The sequence below is a fragment of the Arvicanthis niloticus genome, chromosome 25 (genome assembly GCF_011762505.2).
Source record: "Arvicanthis niloticus isolate mArvNil1 chromosome 25, mArvNil1.pat.X, whole genome shotgun sequence".
NCBI classification, from domain to species: Eukaryota; Metazoa; Chordata; class Mammalia; order Rodentia; family Muridae; genus Arvicanthis; species Arvicanthis niloticus.
The window spans coordinates 25,058,432-25,068,416 of record NC_133433.1 but is presented as its reverse complement, the minus strand read 5'-3'; the positions used below and the strand labels follow the sequence as shown (position 1 = coordinate 25,068,416).

General features: G+C 44.9%; 1 protein-coding gene across 4 annotated transcripts in view; it reads left to right on the top strand.

Moving 5' to 3' along the window:
• Nucleotides 1-1,196: 1,196 nt before the first annotated feature.
• Nucleotides 1,197-9,985, top strand: part of Fam110b (family with sequence similarity 110 member B) — a 134,180-nt gene continuing 125,391 nt past the window's right edge. The window contains exon 1 of one of the 4 annotated variants that reach the window (XR_013107315.1): nt 1,197-1,503. The gene's annotated coding sequence lies outside the window, so the exon portion shown is untranslated. Of the gene's footprint in view, nt 1,504-3,934; nt 3,956-9,985 lie in introns of those variants that run through there. The other 3 variants (XM_076924246.1, XM_076924249.1, XM_076924247.1) reach the window with 3 other exon arrangements.

Genomic DNA, 9,985 nt, shown 5'->3' with positions numbered 1-9,985 from the left:
AATGAGCAAAAAGGCAGTTCATTGGTGCCTTTCCTCAAAAGCCCCATCCCGATTCTGTGTAGTCTGCTCTGCATAGAGAAGTTACTTGAGAAGTGAGTTTTTCTGACTCTCCTGCATATGAGGGTTCCATCTGGCTTGCTTTTGTTCTCTGGTGGGGTACACTCAGCTGCTGCAGGCTTACAGGACATATTTAGGAGAGAGAACCTTGATATTTCCTGAGTAGGTCATGACCTCCTTCCTCCCATCTCTATTTCCAGAGTAAAGATATTCTTTACTTGGCTGTCCTGGGTCACTGGAATGGAAGTTTGCATCTCAGTCACACACAATGGGAAGTGGCAAGGCTTAAAAGAAGGAACTGGAGCAAACAAGCACAGGGGTGGGATCTGCTTGGGCTGGAAACTGGCTGCATTTGCTATAATAATGATGAAAAATAACTTCAGTCCGCTGCCACTGGGTTTTGGAGTGGGAATAGAGGCTGACAAGGAACTCATTTGCATGCCAGCCTTCACTCAAAGCCCAGCATTACATCACATACTAACACAATGCTCTTGCGAATAGCCAGAAATTTTATTGTAGATCTCTGACTTTTATTTGATAATTTCTGAACTACAGGGAATCAAGAGTTGCATAATTTAAATATATATTGACGGCCTTTCCAAGAAAATCAGACAAATGCCTTTACATTTCATAGTACTAAGGGTTAAAAATAGAGAAATTTTGCTTAATAGTTTTTTGCAAGGAATATATATTGTGACCCCCTAATCTTCTTTAAATTTGGTCCCTTTGATATATATGGATTCTAACTTGTAGACTTCCCACCAGTAAAACTCAATTAGAACCTACTTAGTCTTCCTAAATGATTCCTGCCCACAGAGAAAACCCTATACTAATCACATGTGAATTAAAAGATTTGGCAAGATCTTCAAGGAGGGGTTATCAGAAAGGTTCATCACATCTGCCCACATGTTCTAGGAACCCAGCACAGCCTGGTGTGCACTGTTCTGCGGGGGGGAGTCACATCCTAGGGAGTCAGGGGGTGGGGGCAGTGGGCGAGTGGGGCACAGGGTGGGTATGGGGCTGCTGAGGGTGGGGCCGACACCCAGGTGGGCGGGGCGGAGAGCAAGGAGGCGTGCGGGTGCGGAGGGGGTGGGGCAGGAAGGTAGCCTGGGGGCGGGGCCCTCTGGGGGCGTGCCGGCTGCGCGGGGACACGCGCTCTGGGCCGCAGCAACTGGCTCCAAGTTCCCTCCCTCGCTCTCCCGCGGAGGCTGCCTGAGCCCGCCCCTTCGGTGCGGAGGAGCAAACGCGGCCGCCGTCAGCCCAGCCCTCCGTTGCCGCCCGATCTGGGCCGGTTCTGCTAACCCGGTCCGCTCAGAGCCGGCGGCGAGGACCCGGCGGCCACTTCATCCCGGCCTGCAGTGCCTCGCGGGGCCCAAGCTCCTCCTCGCGGTCCCCGATGCCTGGTGCCTGGCCTGGCAGCCTTGCAGGGGCCGGAGCGCGGCCAAGGTAAGCTGGGACGCTGGTGGGTGGGATGTACCTCTCAGGGTCCCGCTCTGGCCCGGCCTGGGCGCTGGGAGCCTGGCCCACTGTCCACCCTGCGCCTGGCTGCACGCCCCGGCCCGGTGACGAGGCCCAGGCTCGAAAGGAGCGCTGGCTGCTGGTGAGAGGGTGGGCGAGAACGCCGTGACCCCCGGCCCCACTCGGTGCAGCATCCCCACCCAGGTCATCCGGTGGGCGAGTCAGTGTGCTGTCAGTTCCTGCGGGAATGCAGATCCCCGGGGCTCTGAAAGTTTGTTTGTCCCCAACCCCCCACCTCCTCCAGTCCTTTCACGGGCTCGGGCTCGGTTGTCTCTGTTTTCTTTGAAAGCATGCAGGTTGCAAATAGAATAAAATTGGTCCTGGCTCACACACGCCCCTGTCACCTAGCGGCGCTCAGAACTTGGCGACAATGCCAGGCTGTGGGAAGCTGGTGCCTGCGTTGCCCTCCTTTTGTTAGAGCAAGGAGCCTGATGGTGTAAACGGCAGTGACAAGTCTTTCCATGGTGGCTAGTGAAGAAGGAAGAGCAGATAACTTTGCTTTATTACTTCCCAAAGTGGGAATAAAACCACCTGACGCCCGGCTTTTTGACCCTTTCAAGGTGCTATTCAGATTTGACAGTCACCACATTCTCCTTCAAGAAAGAACAGGCATTCTTTCCTGCCTAAGATTCAGGCTGACTCTGGGTTTCCCCCCACAGCCAAGTTATGTCCTGTGCAAATCTGGCGCACATCTGTGACAACAGTGCATGGCTGGCTTGCGAGGACTGCCGAGTCTATTTTTGCAGAGAGGGAGGACTATGATAGCAGAATCAGCAATTTTTTTTTTTCTGTATGAATAGTAAGACTTCCATTTTCATTTCCTCTTTTGGTGTGAAAGAGTTCTTTAGCATCCACCGTCTAAGTCATGCGAAAGTACCTGTGTTGTTGATGTTATTATTAGCATTGTTTATTGTTATTATTATTATTGTTGTTGTTGTTGTTGTATTTGTATTCATTTTGTGGTATTGAGACCTGGTCATTCAAATGAAGCATTTATTAAGCATAGTTATTTTAAGATAAGGGGAAGCAAGTTGATGGTAACATGCTATTAATTTACCCCATTTTATTTCATCTGTGACGTCTCTTCATTATTCACCTTAAAATCATTTATTGAACACAGGGATGGCATAACTTTTTGAACCCAAAATTCTGCAAAGGCCTTAACATAGGGTATGGAAGATAGGGAAGTGTTAGATATTTTTATTTTTGTTTTTATTTTCAATCCATGGTTTTGCTGTTCAGGGAAAAAAAATGGTTCTTTTGTTTGTTTTTTTTATCCCAGATCTTTTTTAAAGCATGATCTATTTTGAGTCAGTGATTTAATTTTAGATCAGAATTGAGGTTGGGTTGTTTGCAGGAGACTGACAAGCTGCTGGCGCTGTGAATCCTCAGTGGCTGGAAAGGGGGGATTTGGTATTTGTCTGGTCTATGAGTCTGAATCCAGTCATGGCCTTAGGTAAGTTTTGTAATAAGACCTGGCTGTTCATGAAGGACCTAACCAGAAGGAAAATCTCTGCTGTGAACTTTGTCTTCAAATCGCCTTCTTCTCTAAGTTTAGAATACTACTTTAAATTTCTAGTTGGAAAACTCATATTGGCATAGAAGTTAACTAACACTCTAACTAACATAGAAGTTAACTAACATAGAAGTTAGTTAACACTCTCAATGCTTGTCGTTAATGAAAGATGCATGTATTTGCTGTGTGATCACCGCGCATAGTACACCACAACTCTAGCTTTCAAGCCTTGGGATCGATTCCTATAGATTAAATGGATGAGAAAAATAAAGTAAAATTGTCTACCTGCCCTTTTCAGTAGCCAGAAGATGATGCTTTCAGCTTGGATATTTTATATGGTAGTCACTTAGCTCTCAATTTACCCTCTGTCCCTACTATTGACTTTTAAGTGACAATCTTTTTTCTTACTTCAGTGTTTAGCTACAGGCAGGGTTTGGAGTAACTGAGCTGCTGTAGGTATAGCCCATCAACAGTAGGTGGCGCTGTGGGGAACTTTGGCAGCTCAGCCACAGCACAGGTATGCTTAAGGAAAATCCGGGATTAATCTGCACCAGTGCTTGCCAACCATGAAAAAAACCAACGGTACAGACACCAGCTTGCGCGAGTGTTAGGAATCACATGGCTTCTTAAGTTTCCTCTTTGAACTTTTAACTTTTAGGGAGCATTTACCTGGAGAATATTTTCTCTTTTGAGAGTTCTCTAATGTTCTAGATGCTAAATGCATATTGCTTATAAAAAAATATTAGCTGTACTCCTCACTTTTATGGTTCTTCGTTGGAGTTCGATGGACTAACCTGAGCCAAGAGCCTCTCCAGCTAACCTGGACTTTTTCCAATATAGACCTTGAGTTCAGAGAAACAAACGGTAAGGAACCTTCTCTCCCCTTGACTTTATTTGGGGAACCCTGTCTTAGGCACTGCTCCCTTCTGCTCTGTTGTGTTACTTATCATTTCCCTGGCTCCTGGCTTGGTTGCAATGAGAATTGATATTCAAGGTGAAGACTGAATTTATTCTATGCTGCCTGTGTACCCCAGCTAGGAAGTAAATTAGTCCAGTAAAAGGTTTCCTGGCTCCCAGTCAGTTACCTATGAAGGCCAGTCCTGTGAGCAGTGTATCTCTAGGCTTCCTTTTACTCCTCTAACAAACAATAGTTTTGCTGTTATCTGCTTTCCGTGGGTGAATTTAGTGACTTGTCTGAGGTATAGCTAATAAATAGCAAAATTTGTGTAAGTACCAGAGCCTGGCTTTTCTACTGCCCAGAGAGGAAAAGCTTTTTGCCGCTTAGCTGCGGGAGCTGACTGCTCTCTTTTTCAGGGGTTTGGTATCAGCAAATCTCATCACTCAGTGATCGGATTTGGATTTTCTGGGTAGTGCTTGATCATCAAACAGTCCAAAAGTAGGAGAAATTGAGGTATTTTTTTTTTTCTTCTCCTGAATAGTCTTATAATGCATGGCAAAGATAATATTTGTTTTGGAGTTGAGAAGGATGGCATTTGAGTGTCTTTGAATTAGATTAAAGGCTAATAAAGACAGTTTAGACATTGAGGCTGTGGGTCGTGTTGGGTCTGTTTGGGGCTTTTGCTCCTGACAGCCCCCGCTCTGCACTTAGCCTTGTGACATTCTCTCCTCCCTGAGCTTGTTTGCTGAGATCACTTTCATCTGGTAGGCATGACTGTGAGCTTGTTTTGTTCCACAGTTGAGGCAGAGCCTAAACTTGATCATAACAAACAATGATGGATGAATGATGTTTCTGAGTTGACTCCACTACAAATACAAATAGAAATGCAAACACATAAGGACTTGAGAAACCCCGAAAAGAGCTGGTGACTCAGGCACAGTACTGTCCCCAAAGCCTGTTGGTACTGTGATTCTAGGCAATGACGGCTCCCATGCTGGATGGTGACGGTGAAAGAATAATTGAAAGATGGCTGTGTGATGTGTTTTCTCGTTGTCCACGGCTGTGATGGCAGTAATTAAGACCCGAGCCAACCTTTTTTACTTTGACCACAGCCCTTTTTCATCTTATTTGTAGACAACTTAAGCAGGGTTCTTAATAATTATTTTCCGACATAATATTAATAAACATGTCCCATGTATTACCCATTTTGACACCTTTGGTTTCTGTGTATGAGGGGACCAAGGATTGGGTAGAATTTTAATAATTTTCATATGATGCAGTTTGTCACAATAGGAGAGACTACATAAGCCCTGGTGTTTCTCTCCCATCTGCCCATAGTGTGCTCTCTCTCCCTCTCCCCTCACCTCCCTCTCTCTCTCCCCCTCCTCCTCCTCCTCTTCCTCTTCCTCCTCCTTCTTCTTCTTCTACTTCTTGTCTCTCTCTCTCTCTCTCTCTCTCTCTCTCTCTCTCTCTCTCTCTCACACACACACACACACACACTTACTTTTAAAGTTTAGAAGCCAAACAGATTGCTTTTTTTCTCTAGCATTGACAGTTTTTTTTTAAAAAAAGTGTGTGTTTGTGTGTGTGGGGGGGGGAGAGCACAGTAACAATTTTCAATTGGCACTGGACTTTAAAATTGTAAATGTTTTGGATGCAACTTCAAAGGAGAGCACCTCAGCTCTAGAGGAAACTGTGTCATTTAGCAGACAGGTTTCTGGAAGAACTGTAAGAATCCCACGGTGTGGTTTGTACTCCAGGCCAAGATCAATGTGGTTTAAATTGTCCAGTTCCAGATAAGACCTTTAAAAACACAATCTTAAGCACATGGGATTTTGGGTCTTTTTGTTGTAATGAAAAGCAGGGTTTTTTTTTTTTTTTTTTTCCCTTCCTACTGACTCTAGAAGTTTCTTTTTTCACCTTTTTAGATGTCTTCTTAAAAGATTATAATGGATAATACTTCAAAATGACAATTATTACCAGTGGTGTTTTGATCCCCCAAACTGGAACTTAGTAAAAAAAACCAAATAAGTAATTATGCAGAAGGATATAGTTAAAATTTGTCCAATTGTGGTTACTATTTTAAAAATTATTTGCAGAGGATTCATTATATGCCAGTTTTTTAAAAAACAAAAACAAAAACAAAAAACAAATAAACACTATTCAGGAAAAGATTCGGTCCCCGCCTGTTCATGGTATATATTAATTGTTTTTCCTTTAACTGTAAGTTCTGTAGTATGATTCAGTATCTGACAAAAGCAACTTTAAGGAGAAAGATTTATTTTGGTGTGTAGTTCCAGGGGAGTCACGGAGGCAGCGGGGTGAAGTATTATAACTATAGTCAAGAGGCAGCAAGAAATAGTTGCTTCTACCCATCTAGCCTTCTGTGTTTGTGCAGTTCAGGATGGAAGCCTAGGGAATAGAATAGACATCTGGGTTAAGTCTAACCACCTTCTATAACCTAGTATCAAGAGCATCTTTCAGAGTCATGTTCAGAGGCTAACCTCACCTAAATAAGCCCTTATTAGTGTGATCAAAGGCTTGGTGCCTAGGTGATTTCAGACCTTATCAGGTTGATAATCAAAACTAACCTCTTTAGAGAGTGCAACATGGAGAAACAGAGAGTAAATCCAATCAGTGGTTCTCAACCTTTTTAACACTGCCACCGTTCAATACAGTTGCTCATGGCGTGGTGACCCCCCCAACCATAAAATTATCTTCATTGCTACTTCATAACTGTAATTTTGATACAGTTATGAATTGTAATGTAAATATCTGAAATGTGACACCACCACCCCCAGGCCTTGCGACCCACAGGTTGAGAACTGCCAAATTAATGAATATACAAAAACCTAACTTAAAGGAATTCTGAGGGCAATTAGAGTGGGGAAGACAGCCAGGCAGTGGTGGCACATGCCTTTAAATCCCAGCACTTGGGAGGCAGAGGCAGGTGGATTTCTGAGTTCGAGGCCAGCCTGGTCTACAGAGTGAGTTCCAGGACAGCTAGAACTACACAGAGAAACCCTGTCAAAAAACAAACAAACAAACAAACAAAAGAGAGAGAGAGAGAGAGAGAGAGAGAGAGAGAGAGAGAGAGAGGAAGACTTCCCACCATCTGTGTGGGAAGTGTGGTTTGGAGAGTCTCAGTGAGGTAGAAATTTAGTGAGTATTGAGAGTTAGTTAAAACAAGGTAAAACATGGCAGCCTTTGAAGAGTGTTTGACAATGGATGGCTTAGGCAAATGCCCTGTAGCAAAGAGAAACAGAAGAGACAAAACCAGGTCAGCTGTTAGCCTTGCAGCTGTTAGCCTTGTGTGTGTGTGTGTGTGTGTGTGTGTGTGTGTGTGTGTGTGTGTGTGTGTGTGAATGAGCGCATGCACATGTGCATGCGGGTCTTGGAGCTGGTGGTTTAAAAGTTTTCCTTTGGAGATTTGGAGACTCAGTTGTGGGAAGAGGACAGATTGTCGCAGCCCAAGCAAAATGTTGAGGCCCAGGCTGCCCCGCGTTTGGCCGCCACTATATCCTGGCCCAAGCTGCCGCTCCAGTCCGTGGGTCGGGGTTCAAGACTCGAAGAATGGAGACCAGACAGAGTGTGATTCAATCCCGTTTATTCTTCAGTCTCTCTTCCTAGTCCAAGTCTCAAGTCTAGCTGTACTGTCTAAAGAGTATATCTCTCTGCCGGTCTGCCTCTGCCTTTTATATGTCTCACTTGTAAGCCATGCCTCTAAGTTACACCTTTAATCATGCCCTTAGGTCTTGTCTCTAAATCTGATCTCCAGGTCACACTCTTAAGTCACACACCTTTAATCTCACACACCTTTAATCTCACACACCCAAGGAAAGTCCTGGGTATCTAAAGCAAGATGTTATCAGAGTGTGCTCAGCTGTTGTAGGCTATTGTAATACAAGTCTCATGTCAGGGTATATGGCTCAAGATGGCTGCAAAGCTGATAGCCACTTTCTGCTAAAAGTCGGCCCCCAACAACAGATAGTGGATCTCTGGAGAAAAGTGGAAACCAGAAGCCATGATCAAGTTATTGGTGTGGGGAGGAGCAGTGTTTGGTAGACTAGAAGAGAGCAGAGGAGGTGGAGGGGCCTGGTGTCTGTGGGATTCTGAATTTTTTCTCCTCTCATAACACCCTCCAGACTTTGAGCTATAGCATCATTCTCCATGCTACTGAGATAGAACTAGTGTCACTTGGACTGTGACACAACACCACCTGTGATGTGGGTCCTGATTCCAGGTCATGAGATAGGGAAATAGGTGTGCTTTTCCATCAGTGCAGTGCAGCTTGTTCTGCAGATGAATGCTGGAGGACTCTTTAACTTGGATCTTACTGCTTGTCCCTGACAGAAGGGAGTTAAGCCCAGTGTTTGGGAGTTTGGAGAAAAAGATCTTTATTCCTCCTACCAGAAACTGCTGCTGAAAACGACACCAGGTGTGATGACTCTCTTTAGATGACTCTCTTCACCAACATGAGGAGAGGGAGACATGCACTGCACTCATGTGCACACGCAGTCTAGATTGGTGATGTCACAGTGCATTGCACTCACGTGCACACAAAGTTGAGATTATTGGTATCACAGAGTACGTTGCATTCATGCATACATACACACATTCTAGGTTGTTGGTATCACAGAGACCAGGAATCTCAGAAGCCCAAATTTGCCATGTTTTAGGGAGTTTCAGACGCTCTGTGTGCATATGGGTTCTGAATGGAGACAGACCTGGGAGAGCTGTTCCTCTGTCGTATCACTGTGTAGGCTGAGGCCATGGGAATTCCAGGTCAAAAGTGTACTTGTAGCCAGTGAATAGCTAAGTAAGTTTCTTGAGAAGAGGAATGGGTCTCCCAGTCCAGTCAGTGTGAGGGTTCAGACTGCCTCTGTGAAGTTCATTTAGTGCTCGAGGCTGCAAGACCTCAGTTCCTTGTCTTTACAATGGGAAAGGCTATAATACTCCCTACTTGAAGGCCATTGTGGAGGTTAGGTGAGAAACTTACAAAGTGCAGAACTCTTGTCTTTCTCTCTTATGGATTCCATGCGTTATTCCTTCCCTGTATTGTGATTTCATCATTTAGGTCTTGGGACCAAAGCTACTGCATCTGGTGTGCCGTGATTGCTGAAGCTAGAGTGGTGCTCCCTTTCCCAGCCACACTGTTCATTTCCTCCAGAGCCTCATCCCTAACTGCAGCTTCACGTGGATTTTGTTTGTGCATTGAGCATACCTCTGCCTGCGTTGGAATTCATGCTCGCGTTTGTGCCTCATACTGTTGTGGGTCACATGGTGCCAGCTACACTGCCCTGCTGCAGGCAAAGAGCCCCTTGTCTTCTGGGATCCTGGTGACATAGCCAAACGACCTGATCTCAAGTAGTCTTTTCCTTCGTCATAGTGTACACTACGAAGTGACTGGCTTTTCAGCTGAGCAATGCATACTCGTTCTCTGCAGTCTTTGCAAGATTACATTGGGGCAGAGAGGTTGGAGGGAGGAAGAGATTGAACTTAGAAACATAGGTTTCTTTGTGGGGCAGTAGATTTGCAGTGTTTTCTGGGAGATAAGGCATGTTTGGTCTTTGAGCTGAATGTCACTCACCACAGGTCACCTAAGGCCTGAGATATTTCATACAGATACTTGATTATTATGTAATAAAAATCACAGGAGCTGGGCTGAAGAAATGGCAAGTGGTTAAGATCACTCACTGCTGTTCCAGAGTATCGGACCTGGGTTCTTAGCACCCGTCAGGTGGCCTGTAAGTCTACATCTAGAGGATCTGACACCCTCTTCCGACTTTTACAGGCATGTACATATATGGCATGTATCCACACAAAAATATACATATGACCAGAAATAAAAAAAATAATAAAAAATTTCAAAAGCAATTGGGAGTAAAGGTAGCAGGTGAGTCTCACCTGTGTGAAAGTGGCCAGTGCTTACTAAATTCTTCCAGGTGCCTAAGACACTGGGGCCATCCCAGTCTCCCCACCTTGACATTATGGTA